We start from the raw sequence: 26,441 nt of genomic DNA, 5'->3' as shown, positions 1-26,441 counted from the left end.
CTACAACTGAATCTTTTTCTACAATGGAACACTCCTGGACGAATGAGGGATTACACCGACATAGATAGTTCTGATACAGTCCGAATAGCGCGCTCTGTAATCCCAACCACAACAATTACTTGTCAAAACATGACTCTGGTAAAAGTCAAAGCACAGCTGAAACTCCTTTACTTGAGTAAAAGTACAAAAGTACACAATCGTTAATGTATTTAAAGTAAAAAAAAAGTAAAACCATACAGCTGATGTAAAAAAAAATAAAAAATCAGGTGCATTATGGGTTTTAAATTAATTAACTCTCTACATTTACCTTTTATTTAAGCTCCATCATTGTTAACAAGTTAACTTGTTAACAATGATGGAGCTTAAATAAAAGGAAAACTACACCAAGGGCAGTGATTGATATGATCCTTGCCTGGTCTATTCATTCTCGTGTCTGTGTTTACGAACACACACAGCATGGGCTCAGCAACACTGTGGTCAAACGCCACTAAAATATGATTCAGTCAGTTTGTTTAAACATCCACCTGTTGCCATGAGAAAATGCTCCACCTCGCTCACCTCTGTGCCTCACTCGTCCCAGCATTTCTCTTTTAATTCTCTCCTGGTTGTATTGGACTTATTTCTTCCAACAGGTCGTGCTGAGTTTGTGAGTCCACACCGAGTCAAAAGCAGAGGTGAAAGGAAAAAAAAAGAAAGCGCAATCCATGACTGGCATTCAGGCGGGCACGAGCTGGCTTTGTGAAAGGAAAAAAATAATAATGTGCGTGTTTAAACAAAAGTAACAAGCTCGTTTTAATTATGTAAGGAGTAGAAAGTACAGATACTGGGTTAAAAAGTAAGGAGTAGACATAAAAAGTCATCAGAAATGCTGATACTCAAGTACAGATACCTGGAACATTTCTTAATAATGAATACTTTGTTGCCACCTCTGATTCTGACATAAAACACCAAAATGCATTAGTGGCAGTACCTTACAATCTGCAATCCATCTCACTCTTTGCTGGATTCTGTACAAGAATCATTTTGTATTCCACAAAAGACTGCATGATCACAGCTCTGCACAAACAGCCCCATCAGTGCGTTGAGGAAGATAAAAAGATACATTATGACAGCCGTTTCATTTGCCATGTTCAAAGCAGCGTCCACCATTCTTTCGGCTCAAAACCCTCTCATTTTGTTTAATAAAAGAGTTTTTACATCTAAAGAGTGCGTCCCTTCAGTGATTACGCCCCCCACTGGGATCACTGCAAATGACAGCAATATTAAAAGATTACTCTAATGTCGAGGGTTTTATACAGAGAATAAGCTCAGGATATAAAACATCTTCTCTGTAAATATGATTATCAGTCTCCTTCTTACGTCTGCCCTTTGACGGTCCCATATCTAATAACGCCTATATAATAATGTAGTAATGTATTTAAAACCTACTAAATAACTGGAACTACTATAATGAACATGCATTTACAACATTTCTGAAATGTTATTTGCAATACAGTGGCAGTGATTGACCAACACACAACTATATTTGAATTGGTTCGATATAAGCCCGTTCAAATAAGCCTGTTTTCCCCTCACTTCTGCTGCTGAAGCTTGGCTGGAAGTCACTGTGTTTTAGTGACCTCTACAGGTCGCTGTGCAATATTGCGCGGGAAGCTTGATTCTGCTTCTCCCACAGCGGCTCAGTCTGGACCGCGTTCAGAGGGCCGTTCATGCTCCGCTCTCTAACATGAGCTTTTAGAACCAGAGTGGACAGCAGCTTCTTTAAGAGGTCTGCACAAGCGCTCTGAGGACCACACAGCCTCAAACCCCTGGATCTATGCTCAAACCACACGGAATAAACCTGTGTGGGAATCTCAGATGTTTACAGGTTATGCAGATACTGGCAGCACTCATCCATCTCATTTTGAAGGATAAGAAAAATGTAGCTAGAATACATGGACAAAAAGTAAAAAACATCCACATTGTTACTAAACTAAGACGTAATTAAAAATACAGAAAATTATTGGTCTTGTGACTCAAGCTTTAAATTGTTTAGCTTACCTTTTTCTTTTTTTTAATGATGGGAAAAATTTATGGGAACTTTACTTCCGGAACCCAAAACATTAGGGTTCGATGTGCACAAAATTTCTCTGGAGACTTTGTATTAAATCATTGACATAGATAGGATAGAGAAACATTAAAACGTGAAATGCTCCAGATGTGCCTAAAGACCTTCCTATCTCCTGTCTCCTCCCTGTAGATTTGTCTGGCATGTTTTAACAAACAGGAGGCTCAGAGAGCTCCTCCTCACTGAATTATCCAAATCATTCCCCATTAACCATTTTAATGGAGTGTAGAAGCTCAAGGACACCATCGCTGTTAAGATTATCACTTCAAAGACAAGCTGTTGACGTGGGGAAACACTAACGACGTACTGAATTAATCATGAGCGGGGCCTTTGGTCAGAGGGCCCCAGTGTGGCCCCAGCACACTACACTTCTCATGCCCATTGGTGGAGATGTTTTTGAGGTTCAAGTAAAAAATGCAGGTCATGTACGGTTTGTTGATTGTACCATGTTGTTAAGTCACGACAAGATCATTCAAAGACGAAGATTTAAAGATGAAGATACTGTATTTGGTCATTTTGTTATGCCATAAACAGCTTTTTCATAATTCTTCCATACTTGATATCTGAATGGCAGCCGGCTGCTCCACTCCATGGAGAGGTTATTGCTTTGCCTGAACTGTTTCACAATATTGCATTTAACATAAATAGCAAGAGACATATGTTAATGTATTGAAAATAAAAAAAACAACATTGGCATGTATAGTTATTGGGAGCGGAGTCAACTCATCACAGATCTGACCTGGCCTGGTGGTGCCCCTGCTTGTCTCCATGGAGATAGAAAAGTTACATAGAGCAATGGGAAGTCAATATCAGTATATGGTGCAATCTATTTGAGAGCTATTCAAATGAAGGCACAAAGACAAGACTCCATAGAATATTCAGAACATTTGGGTCCTGATTTGAAAGGCTGAATTATCGAGGATTCACAAAACAGAATCATACATATTTTCATTCATATTTTTCAGTTTTACCCTATGCCCCTTTTCTTGTCAAACTGTATTATTGATCAAACATCATTCTTAGCACTTACATATGTCTGTGTATCAGTTTGACACACAGAGATAAACACTGTTTCATGCTAGTTATGTTTGAAAGGAGCTTTATATTTTGATAGGAGAAATACTGGCCTGCTGCAATGCTATTGCGATTTTAGAGAGCCATGTAGCATAGCTGCAGAGGTTGTTCCTATTCTCTGCCTTATCTGCGGTGAAAGGCTGAGCAGTGGTTTGGCACAAGCACATCTGAGTACATCTACTCTATCTGAATGTTTGGGTGCCTTGTTTACTGTGTTCTGTGGAGACGGTGAAGGCTGCAGCATCCAGCTTTTGTTGTCAGCGTGTGTCTGCAGCAATAGCTGGTACTTGGATGTGAAGTATTTTCTGGTTTGAATGACTATGTAATATCATTTGTGTATTACTAACAGCTATTGTGCAACAAGTGACTGGGAGTCTTGTCCTTACCTTACCGCCAAAGAGAAATAAACTTTCAGATGCACGTTTTGCTCCATCGTTAAAACCACTATTTTGTAGCTGATGAGTAAATGTAGGGTAATAGCGATGTGGTGAGTTTAATTTGAGTAAACTATAGTGCTAAAACAAGTGTGTTCTGTTGTTGTGCGTCAGTGCTCTTGCCAATCCACCTCTGTTTTAGTAAAGTTTTTAATTGCTTGAGGACAGGCCTACACATGCTTATTGTATGGCATTGTACTGTGGTAATCTGTCAACATAAAAGATGAATAAAGCTCAGTCAAACGCATTGACTTTGTTTGTTTATTCAGTATTTTAATGATTATGTTACTGTGTTAATAGGAAAGCCAAGGAGTCAGGCTCGCCCCCTTGTGTTAGCTTTCATTTTTGCAGCCTCGTGTTTGGAGGAGAAAGTTCTAAATCAAGTAAGGACTTGCCAGGTTTTACCTCTGTTTTGCTGTGCGAGAATGAACAACGCAAATGGAACGTTTTTACAATAATGTTATTATTGGTAACGCAAGAGTACTCTAAAGCATTACTTTTACAACACAGTAGTGCAGTAACATAACGTGTTAGTTTTCCAGGGCAGTATTGAGGTAACGCTACCCAATACTGGCCGTAGTTAGTGTGGCACACCCATTTTTACCTGTGCACGAGTGTCTTTCCCCCTCACAGAACAGTGAATCTCAGTGATTTCACAGCTTCAAATCTACATGCGACTTTATACTTTGAACAAAAGTTTGTAATTGGAAAGAGAAAAAGTGCTTCACAAAGGGCTTAGTGAATAGCTCAGTGTTCAGATGAAACACAAAGGCTCAGAGAGGGGACTCGGAGTGAACTTGACCTAAATGGCAGTATTTAATGAGAACAAAACCAGGGAGGTGATCAATACACTCTATCAATTCAAACTTTAAATGGACTGCACTGCAGGCGCCATCCTATAAAGACTCAGTCGCTTTTAAAACTGCTCTCAAAAAGAGGCAATATCAGAAAGCTTATCAGAGACGTATCAGAATTTTTTTTTTCATCTTATAATATTTATGGATGTCAAACTACAAGATGTGATGAATTAAAAATCTGAAGACAGAATGCAGTCACATTGTGCTCCGAGTGATAAAGTCACCGTAGTTTTACTGGTTAGCTGAGGCTAGCGTGGCATGCTAGCTGTGTTGTTGCATTTGTAAAAGTTAGTAAATGAAAGAGAAATGAGTTCATGTTCTGTCCATGGCGGAGCTCCACTGCTGCACTTTGAGGAGCTTGTGCAGCGACAAGAGCGCTCACTCTGAGACCTAGAAGATTCTAACCCAACAAACAGGTTTGATATCAATCGCAGCTCGTCTTTGGTCATACAACAGTTCTGTTTAGTCTTTGTCCCCGTCTCACACTGAGACCTGCGAGCCACCAGTTTGAGCTACGAATCAAAATTTTGCCAACAATCATAAATCTTTTGTTGTCTTTTGCAGAGAGCCAAAATGGTGCAGTGGACCCCGCGGCTTTACACCCTCTTATTCTGTTAAGCTCTAACGAATTGTTAGGGTATGAATTGTGCTAGAATAAATTTGCTTTGCCTATTTAAGTGTAAAGAGCAACAACATCTCCCCTATTGTTCAATAATTGTGTCTTTATGCTGGATAACACAGCTTTTCTCTTAAGTAATAAGAGTATACGTCTAAGAAAGCAACTACATTTTCACACTTTCTTGAGTAGACACCTCTTAGATCTACTCACAGACATCACTAATGGATCACAGCCCCTGGCTCAGCACATACAGTACATGCTGCCAGTCATCAAGCCATCATGGTTGGTGTGGAGATGGCTGCTGTATTGAGGGCTTTGAGACTGAGGTCAGCACTGAAGTCCCATCCCTACACTCCCCAAGTTCCCCGTGCTGAGCGGCGGGCCAAGTTCATCCCAACTGACCGCTGTGATGTAGGGCCAAGCGCGTCTCCCTCTGCCCCACTAGAGCCTCCTGCACCTCTGCTTCTCCCGCCAACTGGCTCTCTCACCCATGCTCTGGTCCAAGGCTCCTCCTTGTACCGTATGTCTGCTGCTTTTTTTAGGTCTGTGATGGATGCCAACCTTCCCTGGGTGTCCTTCGATGTTGTGCCACAGAGGGGGATTAAACATATTTTTCTTTTTTCATAAAAGGGGATGGATGAGTGTAATCACCTATAATCTCTAATTCTAGGTCTCTTGATAATGTACCAGAGGCAGTTTGAGCCATTTGGATGGTTTCCCTTCTGTTGTCAATAGACACCATGAAAAGGAGCCGTGCTAACATTTGAAATGACTCTTTATTAATACTGTATTATAGTGCAGCTGCTGTCACAGTGCCTCGCTAACACTGTGTCATTATGATGACTAACTTGTGTTATTTAGAAGGCAATTCACTGATACAGTTGTGACTCATTTTTCATCACTCTAAAACAAGGGTCTCCATTATATTTGCCAGGGGGCCAGGGCTAAGGTCCGGGGGCCGGACAACAAATTCAACAAAACAAATCAACATCGAATTTAATTTCAGAGAAGTAAAAATATCATAATAATATTATATTAATAAAAACAGGAAAAAAGCACTAAAACCCAACGTAAACCCAGTGTTTACCAGAAACCTGACTTGACCAGTGCAAAGCAGACCTAAGACAAGACAAGGGTTAAACCAAGACTAAACAAACCAAATCTACAAGAAAAAAACATGGATAGGCTATAAAACAGGACTAAAGCAGGTCTAAAGCAGCATTAAAGCATGACTAAAGCAGGACTAAAGCAGGTCTAAAGCAGGACTAAAGCAGGTCTAAAGCAGCATTAAAGCAGGACTAAAGCAGGTCTAAAGCAGCATTAAAGCAGGACTAAAGCAGGACTATAGCAGGACTAAAGCAGGTCTAAAGCAGCATTAAAGCAGGACTAAAGCAGGACTATAGCAGGACTAAAGCAGGTCTAAAGCAGGACTAAAGCAGGTCTAAAGCAGCATTAAAGCAGGACTAAAGCAGGACTATAGCAGGACTAAAGCAGGTCTAAAGCAGCATTAAAGCAGGACTAAAGCAGGACTATAGCAGGACTAAAGCAGGTCTAAAGCAGGACTAAAGCAGGTCTAAAGCAGCATTAAAGCAGGACTAAAGCAGGACTATAGCAGGACTAAAGCAGGTCTAAAGCAGTACTAAAGCAGGTCTAAAGCAGCATTAAAGCAGGACTAAAGCAGGACTATAGCAGGACTAAAGCAGGTCTAAAGCAGTACTAAAGCAGGTCTAAAGCAGCATTAAAGCAGGACTAAAGCAGGACTATAGCAGGACTAAAGCAGGTCTAAAGCAGTACTAAAGCAGGTCTAAAGCAGCATTAAAGCAGGACTAAAGCAGGACTATAGCAGGACTAAAGCAGGTCTAAAGCAGTACTAAAGCAGGTCTAAAGCAGCATTAAAGCAGGACTAAAGCAGGACTATAGCAGGACTAAAGCAGGTCTAAAGCAGTACTAAAGCAGGTCTAAAGCAGCATTAAAGCAGGACTATAGCAGGTCTAAAGCAGCATTAAAGCAGGACAAAAGCAGGACTAAAACAGGTCTAAAGCAGCATTAAAGCAGCATTACAGCAGCATTAAAGCAGGACTAAAGCAGGACTATAGCAGGACTAAAGCAGGTCTAAAGCAGGTCTAAAGCAGCATTAAAGCAGGACAAAAGCAGGACTAAAACAGGTCTAAAGTAGCATTAAAGCAGCATTAAAGCAGGACTAAAGCAAAGCAGGTCTAAAGCAGGTCTAAAGCAAGTCTAAAGCTGCATTAAAGCAGGACTAAAGCAGGACTATCCATCCATCCATCCATCCATTTTCTGCCGCTTATCCGGGGCCGGGTCGCGGGGGCAGCAGTCTGAGCAGGGACTCCCAGACTTCCTTCTCCCCAGACACTTCCTCTAACTCCTCCGGGGGGATCCCGAGGCGTTCCCAGGCCAGCCGAGAGACATAGTCTCTCCAGCGTGTCCTGGGTCTTCCCCGGGGCCTCTTCCCGGTGGGACATGCCTGAAACACCTCCCGAGGGAGGCGCCCAGGAGGCATCCGGAACAGATGCCCGAGCCACCTCAGCTGGCTCCTCTCGACGTGGAGGAGCAGCGGCTCTACTCCGAGCTCCCCCCGTGTGGCCGAGCTCCTCACCTTATCTCTAAGGGAGCGCCCAGCCACACGGCGGAGGAAACTCATTTCGACCGCTTGTATCCGCGATCTTGTTCTTTCGGTCATTACTAAAGCAGTATATAATATAATAAAGCAGGACTAAAGCAGGTCTAAAGCAGGACTAAAGCAGGACTAAAGCAGGACTAAAGCAGCATTAGAGCAGGACAAAAGCAGGACTAAAGCAGGACTAAAGCAGGACTAAAGCAGGACTAAAGCAGGTCTAAAGCAAGTCTAAAGCAGATCTAAAGCAGCATTAAAGCAGGAATATAGTAGGACTAAAGCAGGTCTAAAGCAGGTCTAAATCAGCATTAAAGCAGGTCTAAAATAGGACTAAAGCAGGTCTAAAGCAGCATTAAAGCAGGTCTAAATCAGCATTAAAGCAGGTCTAAAATAGGACTAAAGCAGGTCTAAAATAGGACTAAAGCAGGTCTAAAGCAGCATTAAAGCAGGACTAAAGCAGGTCTAAAGCAGGTCTAAAGCAGGACTAAAGCAGGTCTAAAGCAGGTCTAAAGCAGGACTAAAGCAGGACTAAAGCAGGTCTAAAGCAGGTCTAAAGCAGGACTAAAGCAGGTCTAAAGCAGGTCTAAAGCAGGACTAAAGCAGGTCTAAAGCAGGACAAAAGCAGGACTAAAGCAGGTCTAAAGCAGGACTATTGCAGGTCTAAAGCAGCATTAAAGCAGGTCTAAAACAGGACTAAAGCAGGACTAAAGCAGGTCTAAAGCAGGTCTAAAGCAGGACTAAAGCAGCATTAAAGCAGGACAAAAGCAGAACTAAAGCAGGTCTAAAGCAGGATTAAAGGAGGTCTAAAGCAGGACTAAAGCAGGTCTAAAGCAACATTATAGCAGGACTAAAGCAGGATTAAAGCAGGACTAAAGCAGGTCAAATGCAGGTCTAAAGCAGGATTAAAGGCGGTCTAAAGCAGGACTAAAGCAAAGCAGTTCTAAAGCAGATCTAAAGCAGCATTAAAGCAGGTCTAAAGCAGGTCTAAAGCAGGACTAAAGCAGGACTAAACCAGTACTAAAGTAGGACAAAAGCAGGACTAAAATAGGACTAAAACAGGTCTAAAGCAGGAATAAAACAGGTCTAAAGCACAAATAAAAAATCAAAGCAGCGCAGAGCGCTGCGGTTGCGCCGCGGTGCGATTTAAAAAATATATATATATTTTTTATTTCTGGGAAACTGGGACTTGCTTAATGCTACCAGACCAAATAGCTTGTTCATGGGCCACCTATTGGAGACCCCCGCTCCAAAACGAATGGATAGATTGTCTTGACGTTGCACAGAATATATATAAAGTAGTGGATATTGTATGGAACATGGTGGTGGCAGAATTTGAATAACACCTTTACTTTGTCATAATATGACATTATACATTTGTGTTCATGAAAGCCTAAAGATCCAGTGTCAGATAATATATATTATGTCCAACAGCCATTCAACCGCTCTCGAAAATGACATTCACAGAAGAAGAACAGGGGCACAAGAAGAGGCGTGAAAATTAAATGTCATTTCTTGACAGGGTCGTCTGTGAATTAAGCCAGCGGTGAAGTGTGACAAAGTACTTTTGTGACACGGCCGCAGAAGACAATTGCTAACACTCCAACAAGTGCTGAGAGGAGGCCAGCGATGAGGGTGAGCTCCATTACACACACTGTAGACATAAGGGAGAGAGGTGAGAAGACTATCGTGCATCATGGCTTGTCTCCATATTCAGTTGACTTCAAGCTCATTTGTCTACAAAAATGTCCAATATTTATTGTATTTAAATCATGTCTATGTTATTTTTCTTTGTTGTTCTGTTTAGTTTTCTTCTTTAACCATCCCAACGCAGGTAGCACTAGCCTTAATTAAGAACTTTTTTCTCAGACTTCACTTATCTTTTGTTTTCTAGACATTTGTTTGAGCATTTCTCCAAATTTGACATGGCAGTAACTTTAATAAGTAAAATTAGCTCTCATAAATATCTTATCTCCACTTATTTTCCCCCCATTATGCATCTGTTTGTCATCTATAAAAGATAAATAAAGAAAATTTCAGACACCACAGACGCTTGTTCTATGGCAGATCTTTTGTATTTCATGACATTATTATATCATCTTTGAAAAGCCATCGGCATGTTAAGCAAACGTCTTCTGGGAATATCTTTCCGGTCTTATACAACCCCAGGTCACGGAACTAAACGTGCATTGGCGGAGCGTTGTCTCCCCTTTCAAAGACATGCTAATACAGACCTGAGTCCAGAGCTTGATGTGGGTCTTCTGCCTTCACATCTCACTTTCCTCCCGATCATGTCCTCCTCATCCCTCCTTGATCAAAGTCCCCTGTAAGCAGCCAGGATTCTCTCTAATGGCCTCATTCCATTACATCATGTAAAGCACTACATCAGATTCCGCGTTCATGAATCATTAAGCACTGGTTATGATCATGTCGGCTCCGCGATGAAGTAGTGATTGAGGAAATGGGAAGTGCCGAAGACCAGCCGAGGTCACAGGTGCGAGACATGCAATTCGCACGAGCTAAATGAACAACTGCGAGCGGAGGCCGTGTGAGGTTACGGGCTGTTCCATATTCATATCTAATTCAACAGTGTCTCCGTGATGACCCAGACACAGAGAGAATATTTTAGTTTAGATCTCGTGTACCCTGGAGTGGCAAGGAACAACACGAGCTGACTCCTTTTATAGTCACATTCTTGTCAGAAAAAGTAGCGAGAGCAATGTATTTTTAACAATCAATTACATTTCCCAACAAAACATATGGGATGAGAAGAAAACGGTGTTTGTTGGGGAGTTGAAAAGGAATGTCACGTTATCAAACTTCAGGGTAATGATTTTTGTGAGGGAAAACAACAGGATTTAGCAATTATTCATGAATACTGAGACCTTAACCAAACAGTGAAATCTTTAATTCTCTTTCATTTCCATTGTCAAACACACTAGTATTCCTCAGGTTAGTGACCAGCTTTGCCAGATAAAACGACCTGAAAGACAAAATAAAGTCATTGTGAAAAAACAGAAATGAAAAAGCTTTTTATTGTGCTTACAATTATTTTCAAAGAAATTAAAACACACACACACACACACACACACACACACACACACACCGGTAATAAATAGTCAAGTAAAGAATAAGACTGCTTTGCAATCTGTGTGTCCTATTTGAAGGCAATTGTACATATTGCTTTTATGGTATCCCTTATGACTCCTCTGTTTATTTTACAACAATTGCTTAATGCTACCAGTATAAACCAACAGGTCAGATCTCTCATACAACCTGCAATGTGCATGCTTTAGTGAAATTGATGAGTTCATCTTGGTTCCATTATTGTCTTGATGGATCAGATTGCTGACTTCCGTCAAAAGCAGCCTAATGAGTCGTTGACACACATCTGAATCGATGGCGTGCATTAGTGTGTCACACAAAGCTGGGTTGGCCTTAAACAAAATTGATAACTACCAAGAGCTTTCATCATTATAACAAATGGCACCAATAAAAGGACAATTCATATTGCATTTAATGTATTCACTCCCGTCACAGAGGATGCCCAGGCTGCTTTATAGTCAACAGGTGATTTGTAACTTTGATTTATCACTCCTCTGTTTTGGTGCAGTTATGAATTTTAATAATCCCATATGACAATGTTGGCGGACGACATCAGAATCTGAACTGTAGTTTTTCGTCTATGATTGACTCTCATACAGAGCACTTGCAGTACACAGTAGAATAACAAGGTGGCAACCTTATCATAATTACAGCTGTTTGTGCTGTCAGCCTGGCTCCATCTCATCCCTGATCTCCTCTGCTTGGGCTTTGTCTTGTTTCTCACTGTTGTTAATGCTCAGCCCCTAATGGCTATGGCGTCTTCTTCGCTAAGGCTTTGAAACGTTTGTCTGCATCCTCCCTCCTCATCCTCTTACTTATTTAATAATGAGGCCACAAAAGGCAGTGTCTCTATTCATAATGGGGCAGCAGTGGAGCCGTGTTGGTTGGCATACAAATCTGGAGAATAAAGCCAGAGAGAGAGATCTAAATGAGAGATAAATTAGCCTTTTGTGACTGATTGATTGGAGACTGAGGTGAACTCTCAATTGGAATGCTGAGGCACTGTGGAAGGCACAGTGGAAAGTAGCAGACACTGTCAAACACACAAGTCTAAATGTGAATATCCAAAAGCTCTAACTTGAGGTTTGTTCCAACATCCAGATGGTTTTCTGTGCTGATGACAAGCATGCTTCCTCGTTGATTTATCTCTATTTAGACTGGAGGATTCAAGATCCCTCACCACCCTGTCTCATCTCAAATAAACCACTATGCACATCTTCCAGTTTTAGTCAACACAACAGCGGAGAAATATGGAGCAAGTGTTCCATCTGGATGAGTGACATACAGGTTTGAGAGTGTTCTCACACTTACAGCGACAGAACTCATTACTCATCTGTCAAGAGAACTCTGAAATAGTGTTCCAAACATGGATTAGAGCTGAGGATCACCTTCCTCTATGTCACATGATCTAAATATCTGTTTTTCTTGCACTGCTCCTTCAGCTATTCAGATTGTTTTGTGGTTGTTGGCGTCTATCCTGTCATTCCAGTTCCATTAGCTTCCAATCATAAATGAGATTTTACTTGAGAAATATCATTATGAACCACTGACTTTGACTCGAGTACACTTTTTGGCTACTCTCCTCTACTTGTGAGCCATGCCCAAAATGAAAGCAAGTGCCCTGAGTCTGAGAAATTCTTTAAAAATCAGTTAGATTTCCAAAATATCTGTCAACTGAAGCTGTTTATAACCATTATTCAGATACTAGTCATTATACAGGCATTTTTAGTTTTCTGGATGATCTTGTAAAATCTCTCTCTGTCTCTTCCCCTCATTGGGTTTGTGTCTCCTTCTTCAGAGAGGCCGGCTCTGACCAGTTCAGAAAGGAGTGAGCACCATGTGGGAGTACCCACATGGTGCTCACTCCTTTCTGAACTGGTGAGTGCGTGATTTGCTTCTCTACAATCCACAAAAAGAGTTGAACTTGTTGACATGCATTATCCTCATATAATATAACAGCTCGGCAGCAAGAATTTCAAAAGGAATTCAAGCCCCTTCAGGAATGACCCTATCAAATCATGCTATCAGCCCACACTCCTTTAGGACTCATTAGTAACATTGCTGCAGTCCTCCATGCTCCATCCTTGAGACCTCCAGAGGGTCAAGATTCTTGTTGATCACATGCTGGGAGCCACAATACTTAGTAGGCAGGTGCTTGTACAAGCTTAACAAAAAGCCAAGGAAAGTCAGTCGATGTCTGTGGGGATTTAACCATGTTACGGCTTTGATGCATTTTAAATTGACCTTGAGCATACTTGAGAGACAAGGAGAGAGGGCAGAAACACAACACTGACGATCAATTACTATTCTATAATTGGACAGGGCTTTAATGAGGCTAGCGGATGCAGCCTTGTGCACCTTTGTCAGCCGAAGTCACCGACGTGGGTGGCCCAATCAAAGCACTGCCTGCCTCATTAGCATATCTGCACATGCAACATCGGCACTCCAACAGAACACTAGTCAAATGCACTCGATTAAGGTCCTGTTTTCTACTGACTCATTATGATCTACTGCTCTGCACATCTTTACTTTTTACAGCCCTAAATAATAAACTATATCCATGGGTTTCACAGTGATGAGACATTTGGAACATTCCCACAGCAATTAACAAATTCAAATATTAATCATTCGGATCCTGTGCTATTGAGCAATACCTTCGGCCCGCTGCAGAGTTTACAAGACGTCTTTAAGGCAGTAAAAATCAGGCACTGCAAATTAAAAGCTACTGAAAGTATAGTTATTATGAAGTGTTACCTCTTACTGTTGTTGTGTCATTGGGCAAGACATTTCACCCATCTATATATGGGGTGTGTGTGAGGGATTGGTGGTGGTTGGGGAGGTCGATGGCGCAGATTGGCAGCCACGCCTCCGTCAGTCAGCGAAAAGGTTGCAGGTTCGACTCCCCGGCCGGCCCTTACTGTGCCGGCTGTGCATGTTTCCCTGGGTTTTTCCTCATCAACCCAAAACATAGGTATCTAGGTAAAATCCTTCATCTACACTAGTCCTGACCAAGATCTAGTTCAAGATCTAGAGACGGGTCCCTGGGCGCTGCATACGCTGAAAATAAAAGCTAATCCAATCAGACAAAAACAGTTGAGTGTCTATTTAAAAGGAGAATGGTAAAACTTTTCTTTGACTCATTTGCAGTGTCACAATGTTTGAATGTGTTGGTGCTGCCTCCATATGTTATGAACTGATGTGTTGTGTTATTGAAAGGGGCGGGGACTGTGCAGCTGTTTCCTCTCACTTGTTTGGGGGCAGTGGAACATGAAGATCCATATGATGCATTGCGCACTGCTCCATGATGCAGGTGGTCTCAGAGGAATAAGGAATGAACTAATATTATATTGGCTGTGCTGATTGAGCTAAAAGAGGAAATATCCATGCACTGTGAGACTATTAATCCTGGTAATACAGTTGCAACTTGACATCTCGACCTGCTCGGTTCCTGCATTAGACCCTCATGCTAATACTGTGAGGAAATTTGGGGGAGTATTTACAAAACTGAAAAGGAAAAAAGGAAAAAAATGCAAACACACAAATTGCTCTGCATAATGGTTTTCATTTCAGCATTATGTGAAGTCTTTGAAAAGGAAAATGTTACTACTTTTAAGGGGTTAAATGTCAGAGAAGAGAAACTACATTAATAAGAAAATACATTAGTGTTGAATTAATTAACCATAATTGACTTTTTGTGGTGGAGGGTCAAAGTATACATTAATGTGTTGCTTGAAATGTTCTAGAGTATGTCATGTCTCTTGTGTTGTGTTTTAACAAGGACAAGGACGTGGCAGAGCTTTGACCATTTTTTGAGAAGGCTAAAAATGACAAAATTAGCTGGTTAGCTCTATTAAAAGCTGTCAAAAACAAGATTGTGTGGTTTTATATTTGACATGCAAAACCTAATATCCCCATCTATCTTTTCAATATGTATTTTTAACTTGTGTGAGTTGCCATTTGCCTCCTACTTTGTTTTATTATGAAAGGCCATGTACATACAGGGCAAAGGATCCTAATGTAAAAGGAGGATTGTTCTGTTTGTGTGTCACAATGCACAATGCTAATGCTAAAATGGCTATACTTGTTTTACTGAGATGAACTTGAAAGTGCCTTCATCAAACAGGGACAACATGTTCTCTAGAAAGGGCACATGATTGCATCTCAGTCCTTGGCTTTTTTGGTTACGTTTAAGTGCTTGTTGACGTAGCACCAGGTCATATGCCTAACATAAAAAAAACAGAAACACCCACTCACGTTCAATCAAGATTTACCCTTACCATCCAACTTCAAAGGAGCCATATCCCAAGTGGAGGATTTCAGGGAGCAATAGTGGCTGCAGGCAATAACGCACCTCCATTAGGCCCAAAGCTAGCACAAACATCGGACAGGGTCATTCACATTTTACTGAGGTCACTTATGCAGCAGGGAAAGAATGGCAGCGCTGCACAAACGCCAATACAACAAAACACAAATACTGTGTCGAACAAGCTTTTAAAGGAAATGGGTGAAACGACATTCTTACTCACAGGAATTGGACTGACAACACTTGGGTAATTGGACTTTTTACTACACTGTATATAATCGGGTCAATTGTGAATAGTTGTTGGAGAGAATAGAACCAAAATCTCTATGTAAATAATAGCAAATGGTCATATTTCCATAGGAGTTGTTGTTGTTTTGCACATGAACACTGATATTTATTATACTTTTCTTGTTTTGTCAGTTATTTTGTTATACTCTTTGTACAGACTTTGGACACTCACTACTTTTATCTTCAGCAAAATGGCAATAATGTTGTGGATTCATTTTTCTACACTTCCAGTTCATACTCAAATAACAAAATTCATTTTTAGCTACTGTATGGGAGCGCGCCAGGCACTAGTTTGTCCAAAAAAAAAAGGCTTTTTGAGGTATTTAGTGGACATCAGTCAGCAGTGATCATTAAAACTTTTCTGCAGTCACAAGGAAACTATAAATTGGGTGTTGCCATGTTCATCTGACACCTACAGCTCTAGGAAGTGAGCTATAACGAGAAATAGAACACTGTGTGGAAATTCAATTATCCAACTTCAGAAGTAAATCAAATGCACAGATTACGCATATTTTAATGCGATTATAAGGAAGGTATACTGCTTTTTATTCAATTCTTGGCAGATATTTAAACCAATATAAATCACTTTGCCAATCACATCTGGCAATAATCTACAGGATGTTACGTTCGACTTCCTCATTAAAGATAAGCTATAGAGGGTTTCAATTTCCATAGGGCCTGGAATCTAAACATTTACTGAGGGAGCAGAAATAAGTGGAAAGTTTATAGAAAGTTTATAGATCAGGGCTAGAAGGCAATCCACTACTTTGTATAAAACAATGGAACAAATCAAATCGTTTAACCATTTAATTGTTATTATTGATATGTGTTGTACAATTTGTATAGATTTACATTCTACTTTTACGTGTGAGTTTGCATTTTGTTTCATTACAACAGAACCATAAAACATGTAGGTGTTTCCCGGACCCTCAGTGTGCACAACAGGGCAGAACATCCTTATTGCGAAGTGCTTTCAAAATCCTGTCCTGACAAGATATTCTGTTCAGGAGACTATGCCTTTTTATCTTTCAGGAGACATTTAATTTGAAGTACAAACCTGGCATTTTGTGTAAATGGCAGACAAACAACTAAACATCTGCCTCGTTCCAAAGCAAACTCAGAGCAGTTTAAACAAGACCTCGGCAGATGGCTGTCGCTGCTTATAGTCATTTTCGCTTTGTTTTTATTTCACCGATTGTACATTTCTAATGACGACAAGACACATATCAAATTATAGCTTCTACATAATTACTAGTGTGGTTAATTGTTTTTGCTGTCTTGTTCAAGTTCTTGACGCAGATGCTTGAGGAGTCTGAGAAGGACGTCAAATGGTTTTACTACTTTGGAAATGCCGTGCAAACATCGATACTGAATCCACTGTGGGCATTGGGATAGACCTGGTGACTCTTCAACTCGTTTTGAATCATTATCAGTGGAGTTTTTATAGCCCAAGCCGACATCCTGTGATGGGTCTGTTGTCTCATTATGGTCAGATCACTTAAACCATAATGTTGTCTCCAGGAAGTATCCATGTTTGTGCAGACTACAATATAAAAATTGACATTTCAAACTTTCCTGTCTCAAAAGTTGTAAGGCAGGATATGGCAGCAGCATATGGCACATGATACAATTAAGCATTTAATTAGCAGAAGGAGAGGAAATGTGGCATCCAGGCAACACATTTGACTATTCCATTTTGGTTCATTTTAAAATAATTGGCTCTTTTCTTTTGAAAAAACAATCATTCAAATGATAGTGTAATAAAAAGTTTGTTTTTAACAAAGTTGAAATAAAAAAAAGTATTGAATGTGAGCATATGATAATGGTTAGTTTATTTTACAATGTACAGGAGCATTAATAATCAAAGACAACCTTGAAGAGATGGACTGGGGCAAAACACCAAAGTGCTAAATGTTTTGTTTGTTTGTTTGTTTGTTTGTTTGTTTTAGATTCCCATTAGCTACTGACACAGCAGCATCTATTGAATGGTAAAATGTTATGGATCCTATATTCAGGAGAGACCATGAAGACCAATGGGGTCTGTTGTCTCGGGCTCCAGGGTCTTATGGACCCAGGAACCCTCTTTCTATTCATTTCAATTTGAGGCAGCGCCATTTGAGGCTCCTCTCCGTAGACGGGCCTGCCTAATACTCACATCAAGGGGACATATTATATCAAATCCACTTTAATGAGCTTTTGACCTTGTTATAACTGTGTTTCCTCGTTATTAATGTACTACAAGTTGTAGTTTGGTTGTTTACAGCATGCTTGAGTAATCCCGTATTGTCCTGCAACTGAGACTCAAGTACACAGACCAATTCATGTTTTCACCTACCCCCTATCCCCACCCACATCCCTGTACTTAGTTACATTATTATATCTGAAAAATGAGGACTCTGGCTGGGTCTGAATGTCAACACTAATCCTTACATAGGGCTCATGCCATTTTTAGTCTGAAAAGTCCAGCAGTATGTGCGAGTACTACACTCAAAAGGTCCTACAGTGCACATCGAAAAAGAATGTCAAGCGCTGGTCAATATCGACAATGCATAACGAGAGTCAGAAAAACCACCACAGACAGCTACAGGTCGTTAACTGGACACAACACGACTGAACGAAAGAAGAAAGAAGAGCAGTTTAAACACTCTGTTAAACACACTGTTGACCCCTTTTGACAACCGCAAAGTCGCTACAGCGCCTTTTCTTAGCGAGAGCAGTAAAAAGAAAAAGTTGAATAATCCAGTCCATTTGTTGTGAGATGAAGGTCAAATAAAACTTGTCTAATGATTTTTTTGTCCATCATTTAGGTGAGGTGAAAGTGGTAATCTGAGTGTCCCAATCACTACGATTAAGGGCACAATATAGCCTGCTAAATAGTGAATGTAGTGAATGAGGGGTTAGGGACAAGGGAGGACACTTGGACACTGCCTCTGGGTGATACATGCAGGTTCTAAAATGTCACGTACCCACTCTGCAAAAGTAAAAACACATGATGACAATTCGCTGCTTGTTGAAATGTCACTATGAAGGGGCGGGGCTTAATATTTCTGCACTCTCTATTACTAAACTGTTTAAGATTACATTACATATTACAATCTTATATTGCATATTACAATTAACAAACAGTAAAATAATGATTTACTTATAGTTCAATAGGAAGTACCTGGAAAAAGCGCAATAACGTCTCCTTTAATTATCGTCATTGTGCTATTTTTCTTTCTCATGAACAAAATTTCAATCGTTGTATTTAACTCTCTCCCAAACTCAAAATGCTTAGTCCCAAAATGCATGATGTAATTTCTTTGTGATCATGATTGGAGTGAGCTAAAATCAATTTGTTCATTATCTTATTGGGACTAAAACTGGCATCTCATCATAAAAACACACTTTCTCAAACAATTCTTAACATCTCCTTTAGATTCAGGCTATATAAGTGGCAAAACCGTCATTTCCAAGTCACTATATGTGCTGCTGTCTTATAAAATCTCTCTCGCCTCTGTCAGATGCTAATTTGAATAGACACGGATATTTGACAAGAGAGCTAAAGTACACAGAACGTGGAATTGCCGAGTGTGTATGCAAATCTCTGGTTAGCTCAACTACTCTGAGCCAGCCCTTTTGAAATCTTAACACAATCTTCCGTTGAGAAAAAACCCTGTAATCCTTTATTTATTAATAAAAATAAAATTTACCAAATGAGTCTGGGAGCTGCCTTGTCTTGTCTATTACAGCGGAAACTCAAAAACCATACAATTCCTCTTTGACAAATTGAAGCCACATCTGCATGCGCGCCGGGCATTTTATGGAAGGTTTAGCAGGGGGATCTCAAAGGCTCATTAGATGTCTTCTGGCTCTGCTTGGACAGCTAAGGGCTTTCTGCAATTCTTATGTGAACTGGCAGCCTCCACTCTTATAAGACAAGAGCCATTATGAAACTAGGCCTCACAAAACTTTAAGAGGAATACTTAATGTCCAAAAAGAGATAGTTGGTGTGACGATGCCTTCAAGCCCTGTGGCAATGACGGCCTGTATCTCACGTTTAAACTGATATGGACACATCATTACCCGGCCGTTTCCTCCCAGCAGCGGGACAGACAGACAGGCAGACTGCGACGGGAGCGGCAGCGCCGGGGATCGCGCCTCTGCTGCCCACATATGCAATTCAAATGCACAGGAGGCAAGCTATTGTGCGACAGGGCTTTATACGCCTGGACCCACTACATCTGTATCTCTTCCGGGCTTTGGCTGCGTGTGAAGGGAGGTAGGAGGTGAGTGACAGCAGGTGTGGATGCGGCCCAATTAGAGCAGGCCTGTTGGAGGATGATGAATGGGGCCCGGCTTGGTGGAGTGCCTTGGAGAAGCGCACGGGCCTGGTGATGCCCGCAGCTGTCTCGCCGGATGAGTATAAACATGCTGAGGGGTTTCTCCATACCAAATAATGCAGCCTCCATGTCTCCCTGGAAGCCCTGTGACAGTTAGGAGCTCACCTTGTTGGCTGTTACCGGCCTTGAACTAAATTTGGAGAATCATCTAGTTTGACATCTACGCTAGGTGCACCCTCTTGCAGATAAGCGACGGCTGTACAGTAAATGTTGGTTTGTGTACAGTGAGGGAAAGGGGGAAGCATGCCGTGTGGGTGAGGGGGAGTTGGTGGCAAAAACAGCAGCTATTGCAAGAACAGTATTGGTGGACCGGACAGTGAGTGAAGATGTGGAGGACATGAGGACATGAGAACATGAGGACACGAGGACATGAGAACATGAGGACATGAGGACATGAGAACATGAGGACATGAGAACATGAGAACATGAGGACATGAGGACATGAGGACATGAGGACATGAGAACATGAGGACATGAGGACATGAGAACATGAGGACATGAGGACATGAGGACATGAGGACATAAGGACATGAGAACATGAGGACATGAGGACATGAGAACATGAGGACATGAGGACATGAGAACATGAGGACATGAGGACATGAGAACATGAGGACATGAGGACATAAGGACATGAGAACATGAGGACATGAGGACATGAGAACATGAGGACATGAGGACATAAGGACATGAGAACATGAGGACATGAGGACATGAGAACATGAGGACATGAGGACATAAGGACATAAGGACATGAGAACATGAGGACATGAGAACATGAGGACATGAGGACATAAGGACATAAGGACATGAGAACATGAGGACATGAGGACATGAGAACATGAGGACATGAGGACATAAGGACATGAGGACATGAGGACATGAGGACATGAGAACATGAGGACATGAGAACATGAGGACATGAGGACATGAGAACATGAGGACATGAGGACATAAGGACATGAGAACATGAGGACATGAGGACATGAGGACATGAGGACATGAGAACATGAGGACATGAGAACATGAGGACATGAGGACATGAGAACATGAGGACATGAGGACATGAGGACATGAGGACATGGGCACAATTTAGCATCTATTTTGGATTACTTAAAGAGGCATGTGCAAAATCAACTATTTGAAAGCTTTTAATCATGGAATTTCCGGGTACCTCATGATTCAGTTCAACAGACATAATTTCCTAGTCCAGGGGCAGCCAACCAGTCAGAGACGAAGAGCCACATTTTTTACTGTGTTACCGCAAAGAGCCACATCATACACATGGGCACACATGAACATCACCCCATCCCTTCCTCTTACACACACACCTCTGCTCAGCCAAATTATTATTATTATTAACAATATCATGTCACACACAACCATGATAATGACAGAAATTGACTCCTACAGTACTAAGACCACAAGCCAGGCATTTTCAACGACGAACATTGTGTCTCACACACACAAACTCTCAGTTCAACAAAGTCCAAAACCAAAAATAATTTACATACCATATTGAAGTTCAATATTGCTGGTTTTCTTTTAGATAATGGCTGTATTCCCGTATTTTGGACGGGGTATTTTGAAAGGTGGACAGGCATTTTCGAGTGCAAGGACGGGATCATTTTTATTAATAAATCTCAGAAAAAAGGGAATATTATCATTAAATCGGTCCGGGAAGCGTTTGATTAAAGGTTTTGGCAGCATTCCTCTCTAGTCCTCTTTTACTATATAGTTAGGAGACGAGGAAAAAAAAATGTAAGTTCAAGAGTTTGTGTCGGGTTTCGATCATACAAAAGCCGTTGTATCCAAAGCCGTGTCGCTAACCGCTGGGCCAACACGTGACCCAGTTTCAGCACAGCAAACGCAAATCAGTTTCTGGCACAACACAAACACATGTTGATATGAACGTAAAAGAGCCGCATGAAACCAGGCAAAGAGCCGCATGCGGCTTGCGAGCCGCGGGTTCGCCCTGTCCTAGTCAAATGCCTACCAACACATGTTTACATTATTTATTTTTTAAATTTCATAAACTTCAATAGTAGGTTAAAATATTGGAAATAGGTCCACTGACGTCCGGTTTAAAACAGCAGAACTGATTCTCTGATTCTCTGTCTAACTCAGCATTTTGCCATTTCACCATAACAAAGACCACTTTTTTAATTTATAATGTTGATATGTTTGAAAAGTGGGCAGGGCAGAATAAGGTGATTACAAATGTAGCAGAGTGGTCAAGGTGGTCAGTACTGCTCTCTCTCTCTCATATGTCCGCTCTCAATGCATTTTGGGCGTCTAAATTCATTTCTTCGTTTGGCTCGTTTCTCTTTGAATATGTGACTGATTGTAATAAAACATGAAGCATTTTAAAGCTACAATACAGAGGACTCGGTCTCCTCTCTCCAGTCTCTCTCAGTGTGGGTGTGAGCTGGTTTACCTGCTTCCTGCATATCTGACCAATTATAAAAAGTGTTAAATGTAATGTGAGTGTGTTTCACAGACAGATGTTCCTCTCTGTGCTGTACGAGTCTGTACGGTCCAGACTCTGGTACAGGCGCAGTAACAGGTGTCCAACGTTGGAGGTGGAGGTGTCCAGCGAACGCTGCTGTTTACGTTTTACGTTAACGTTAACCACAAAATGTGACTATCCATTATTCTATAATTTATCATTTGTGTTATTTATGCCCATGAAGGTAGTTTTATAATGATTATCTTGTCCATATGGGGATAGTAACATGACTCCAGTGCACTAGGTTTGAAGTTTATTAGTTACGATTCTGGCCGTTCACAGAGTGCACCAGACCACGGCAAGATGGCAAAACAGCCCGGGAACATCATTGTGGCTCCTGATATAAAGATGGATAATGGATAATTTGACTTGTTATTTGTCTAGTGTCATGCTTGTCCATGTTATTGTTGTGTATTGTTGTGCTCTTTCTGTACATGTTTCACCCAGTAATCTGTTTTTACATCTCTACTTGTAATATTTTATATTTTTCTACCACTCCTTATGTACTGTATATAATGTAAATTATATATATCTTATCTTATCTTATCTTATCTTACACCTTGCCTGGGATTTCAATTTTGGAAACTAGGTAAACTACAGCTAATACTGGCACATTCACAGAAATATTGATTAATGTGCACTGCTGTTTCAGTTCAAATAAACTAAAAATAAATTATAAATAAGACTAGACAGGCCATGCCTTGACCATAAACCTGGGACACATGTCTTGAATCCACAGTGGAGCTAATCCACCCAACACAGCCATCCTGGAGCTTGCAACACTCGGAGGCTCAAACTAGCCCTGCAACACCTTAAACATTTAGAAACCCCAATTATTATTGAAATAAAAGATGCAACTTGCAGACAAACTGCCTGAAGGTTATATTGCCACACAAAGAAACAGTGTTTCTAGTGTTTTTTGCACATTGCTTTGTGTGTTCAATTTTTAATACATTTTAAAATTGCACTGAGCCAGTCACACAGAGAATAAATGTGATTTGTGAAATTTCAGTATCATTGCAAAGTAAAAAATAAACCATCCAACTTCAACATTTAATTTTGAATTCTAGTCAGATGTAATTTAAGATGCTGAAAAGTCTATCTTGTGTTACATCTCCCCAAACTCTTATAAAGTGCTGATCTGGCAGTGTGAAGGTGAGGGAGTCTTTGTGTGAGAGATTATAGCAGAAGCTTCAGGATTCAATTTCATTACAGTATGAGATAGTAGGAGACCACCTGTCTGCCTCCGTCGTCTTTTTTCATTATCTTAATCCAGTGGAGTTTGGGTGCTTAAGCTCCCCACTCCTTCATAATTTAGACTGACTTTAATATTGCCTCAGAAAGTTAATTATATTAACTTATATTTGCATTTCTGGGCAGAGGCCGTAAGTCTGTTTGGGCAAAGAGGGGCTTATAATGCAGTATTGAGCTGCACACATTTCACCTGTTCATTCCCACATGAGTTACATTGCCTTGCATCACTTCGGGCTCAATGAGCAAACCAATCGAAAGGGCATATACTGTAGATTAAGAAAGATAAACAGCTTTAGATGGCTTGAAATGCAGGAGAAAGTGCATTTCTAATAGTGCGTGGCCCAACCCAGCACATTTGTCTTCCTGCGCCATCTGCCACAAACTAACCCCTATAAAATCAATAGTGATCCATTGCGCTAGAGTAACCAAGGAAATCATTAGCATACTGTATGTGGAAAGAGTGAGGAAGCCAAGTCTACTGAAAAAGAAGTAAAACAGAGGGCGAGAATTTGACACTGCCCACATTCACCAAATGGCAAAACCGACACCATGAGGAGGATGTGTAAACCCAGTGGTCCCTCACACTCTCTACACCAATGCGGTTTCTTAAATGTATTGCCTGTTTTAAATATTAAAAAGAAGAAGAAGAAACATTTCAGCTTTTAAAATCCTCCAATATTATTCAAATCGATGTGGGACGACCAGGGGAACAAAGCTGGCTCAGTTAAACAATATCAGGACTAAATGTATGTACTAGTGGGACTTCTGACCTCACCAAGTAAGCATTTTATATGACAACATATTTTTGGTTGGTACACATAAGATGAAAGTTTTTTTTTCCATTTAAATGAGAACTAATTCACATTTTACCTATTAAATGTCCTGTATAAGTCTCTGATGGTGTTTGTTGTCTCCTCCTGCTGTCTCTGGGCAGAAAACCAACATCGACCTGAAAACGACCATCCTGGGAATCCCTGCCTCTTTTTTATATTTGGAAATGTTAAATGTTTTACCATGTGATTATACTGGAAGAAGGGGGGGAAAGTCCGTTTGGAGGTCAGTCAATAGTGAGAAAGGTATTTGCTTTTGTTTTAACCGTTGCTGATTATTGAGTTTTAAAAAAAAACACAAATTTGATCTGTATTTTTCTGTTTAGGTAAAACATTATATGGAAAATGAAAATAGAGTTATACTGTTATAGTGTATTGAAGATACATGTACATGTTAAAACAAAATCATTCCTGTACAACTCAAAACATTTGTAAAGTCTTGGGCTCTATTTTGCTTAGTCTTAGTGTTAACTTGGGTGTTGCGGAGCTCTTTTCCTGACATTTTGCGTTGGCACAATTGCTGACAGCAAGAAGAAAAAATTTGAGGCCGTGATGTGGCGAATGGCCATAATTGTAAATAATAAACTTCTTAACAAGTGCGCCGGAGTTGTGTTACTATCTCCATATGGATGAGATAATCATAATGATACAACCTTCATAGGCATAAATAACACACACTATCAGTTATATGGGGCCCGACTGGACCTGCAGACTTGCATGTGCTCAGCTTAGAGAGGAGCTTCTATTTGAGAAACTGGATCAATCCTCACCGTCACCGTCATATTCACCTAAAATCCTTGTCCCGGTCTGCGTAAAACATGCACAGACTGACCGACAACACGAGATCCTCACATACGATCAGACTTTCATCTTCGGCGCTCGGCGAAGTACTCAGCTCCGGAGCTGACCACAGTGGGCTCGGTTCTCGCAGCTTCCGGATCACGCCCTCCGGATCACTCCCTCCGAATCCACGCCCTCCGGATCACGCCCTCCGAATCACGCCCTCCGGATCACACCCTCCGGATCCACGCCCTCCGGACCACGCCCTCCGGGCCACGCCATCCGGATCACGCCCTCCGAATCCACGCCCTCCGGATCACGCCCTCCGAATCACGCCCTCCGGATCACGCCCTCCGAATCACGCCCTCCGGATCACACCCTCCGGATCCACGCCCTCCGGACCACGCCCTCCGGGCCACGCCATCCGGACCACGCCCTCCGGACCCCGCCCTCCGGACCCCGCCCTCCGGACCACGCCCTCCGGACCTCGCCCTCCGGATCTCGCCCTCCGGATCTCGCCCTCCGGATCCCACCTAGCACTCAGGTGTCCAGCTGTGCGTAACGGTGTGGTGCTGCACACGTTTCATGCGGTCCTTGTTGTCCTGGACCTGGTATGGACTGGCACCATCTCACTCCAGCCTCCAGGGGCCAAGTCCAGTCCTTTACACCAGCGTTAAGGTTGGGTAGATAGCCAAATAGCCCCTGGAACCGCCCCCGGAATAGGCTCCCGTTAACGCTAAGTCCACGAGCAAAATATGGCCTTTTGAGTGGCTGAACAGATACTCAACATGTATCTTTTCAACCACACAGGTACACACGTGTCAGTTGCAGTGAGGCATCCAATGCATTGTGATTTTGGGAATGGCAGTCGGAAAAGTTTGGGGATATCGCAGATATCTAAACAATACACTTACACAGTCTTTTTAAATCACGCCAGAACTGTCACTAGAAGTATGAAATTGTGTGCCGTAAAAAGGTCAATACAAATCTCCAGTAGTGACACAATACCAGTACTCACTTTGGTAACAACACATCAATATCTAAGATGGATCTACACAGCCCTGCTCTACACCAGTTCCGACTCTTGTTGCTTTCAATATAAAAACAAGACTACAACAACAACGCTCCAAGATGTATCTTTTAAACCTTGCCAATTCAAAAATGAAATCCCCATGCGTTTTTAATTGCTTTCAAAATTAAGAAAAAGTGCTGCTAGCAACCATAATAACGAGACAGAACAACACAAATTACACCAGCCAAACACTCC

The 26,441-nt window shown here is 41.4% G+C and overlaps 1 protein-coding gene across 4 annotated transcripts in view; it reads left to right on the top strand.

The window, feature by feature from the left end:
• Window positions 1-26,441, top strand: part of pcdh19 (protocadherin 19) — a 250,364-nt gene that overhangs the window by 76,708 nt on the left and 147,215 nt on the right. The window lies entirely within an intron of this gene.

Source organism: Eucyclogobius newberryi, unplaced genomic scaffold (genome assembly GCF_026437365.1).
Source record: "Eucyclogobius newberryi isolate DKJ021-1_F unplaced genomic scaffold, fEucNew1.0.hap1 SCAF_11, whole genome shotgun sequence".
In the NCBI taxonomy this organism is placed as follows: Eukaryota; Metazoa; Chordata; class Actinopteri; order Gobiiformes; family Gobiidae; genus Eucyclogobius; species Eucyclogobius newberryi.
This window is presented reverse-complemented; position numbering and strand designations above follow the sequence as displayed.